The following is a 2,328-nucleotide window of genomic DNA, read 5'->3' as shown; positions in this document are numbered from 1 at the left end:
CTTCTGCCTCCAAAGATTCTTAACAGCTCATTACACCAATGACTGGCAGTGGCTGCTATATAAAATCCATTTTGTAACTGGTCCATACATCGGTATCCAGTTGCTTCACAATGCACCAGGGATTTGCTTAAATACATTGCACTGTTCCTGTCGCCTCCGTTTCCCTCTGAGGGTGCACAGAAAGAAGGAGATTGTTGTTCTATGCCAAACGAGAAGCGTCTCTTAAAGCTGCAGCCCTGCTCCTGCCTCGGTCTTCCTCCTCCCCATCCTCTGGAAGCCCCCTCCTGTCCTGCCATCATTTCTCATTGTGACAAGTGAATGGCAGCTCTCTCCCTGAAGCCTCTCCTCGTCAATTATGGATTCAGTTGCCATCGAGACTGAGGGATTACGGCAGCTGGAGGCTCCGGTTTGGCAGCCTGCCGTGCAAGACACCTGTACAGTGCTGGCACTCCACAGCCCAGAGCTCTTGTGCAGCAAAACATGGCCTGGTCTGCACTGGGCTGCTATGGCTGAAGGGTCTGCAGGCCCACTAATCTAAGAGTTGGTATTACTATTATAATTATGCCACTTTCCAACAAAGTTCACAAAGCAGCTTATATAGAAAAAGAAGGTGATGATTCCCTGCCACCAAAGGGCTCACAACCTAAAAAGAAATACAAGGTAAATACCAGCAACAGCCACTACAAAGACATGGTGCTGGGGTTGGACAGGGATTGTTACTCTCCCCCTGCTAAATAAAAGAGTCACCAATTTAAAAGGTGCCTTTTTGCTCAAATATGTCTATATATAAAACTTCAGGACAAATGAATCTGGAATAAGCACCAAAACCCTGGCTCTGTACTCATAATTGCTGGGGTGGGTGGGTGCATATTCAACCCCTTTAACAAGTCCTATTTTATTCCTTAACACACTTCAACCACCCTTTTATGGTCACTGTCAGCACAGTAAGGGTTGATTCCCTGCCCCCCACTCCACAACCTTGGCATTTAGAAGTACAATTGCTGATAGTGCTTATGAATAAATAAATGAATGTGACTTGAGTTCTGTGGAGAAAGGCTGGATAAAAATGAAATGAGTTAGTGAAATAATCTCAGTTATTTTATTTATTTATTTGATTTGATTTGATTTCTATACCACCCTTCCAAAAATGGCCAAGGGCAGTTTACACAAATAACAAATAAATAAGATGGATCCCTGTCCCCAAAGGGCTCACAATCTAAAAAGCAACACAAGATAGAACCCAGCGACAGTCACTGGAGGTACTGTGCTGGGGGTGGATAGGGCCAGTTACTCTCCCCCTGCTAAATGAAGAGAATCACCACGTTAAAAGGTGCCTCTTTGCCCAGTTAGCAGGGGTCTGTTATGTTAAGAATTAACCAGGGGGCATTTTGAATTGGGGTCCTTGCTCTTTGGGAAGCACCCCTGCAACCTGATCCTATATTCTTTTGCAAGTTATTCAAGCAGGCACTTGAAACTTATTGATCGGTGGTGTGTGTTTTTATTTGAACACTTTTTAAGGCAGGGCTTAATAAATTCCAGACGCCAGGGAGCCATGGCACCTAGAAATTTAACTGTGGCACCTAGACTATGATATTCCGAGGCAGAGTTACTTAATAAAATCTTAATTGTCCCCGGCAGCAGCCCTGTTACTGTCTGAAGTATGTTGCTTGTAAATGAGATAAAGATAAGCTATTTACCCTTCCCCCTACACAATGTTTGTCACTAAATCTGGTAATTTTGCCATGTGTCTGTTGTCTGGCTCCTAGATTCAAAGAACATTTGTCAAGGCCTAGTTTAAGGATATTGATATTCTGCTGGTATATTATCATTCATCTTTTTGTTCACTTTTACATTGTAAGTTTGCTCCTTGTGATGTTGACTGCATCAGGCTTTTATTAGGAAACAAAAGCAAGGTAAAAGTCTAGAAATAAATCATGTTTAGGATCAGGGGTGTAGCTATAATTGAGTGGATTGGTTCAATGAACTCGGGCCACTGAGCTCCTGAGGGCCCTCTAGCTCCACCCCTCCCTATTTTCTTCATTATTCCCTCACTCCGAGGGGCCACCGGAGAGAGGGGTGAACACGGGCCCCCTCTCCCCTAGCTATGCCTGTTTAGGATGTGTGCCCCATCCATGTATACCCAGTCATTTGGGAACACAGATTTCCTCCCACTCCTTCCTCCATACCTATATCTCAGCTTGGGAGTGGTTCTGTTGGTTTTTCTCTCTCTCTCACATTCTGCTCATTGTTCTGTTTGAACATCACTTCCAAACCTTCTGCCTCTCAGCAATGTGTAATATTCCTACTGTAGAGAGGGCTGAATCTTAT

Source organism: Hemicordylus capensis, chromosome 2 (assembly GCF_027244095.1).
Source record: "Hemicordylus capensis ecotype Gifberg chromosome 2, rHemCap1.1.pri, whole genome shotgun sequence".
Lineage (NCBI taxonomy): Eukaryota > Metazoa > Chordata > Lepidosauria > Squamata > Cordylidae > Hemicordylus > Hemicordylus capensis.
The sequence above is the reverse complement of the archived record's forward strand: the minus strand, read 5'-3'. Positions refer to the sequence as shown.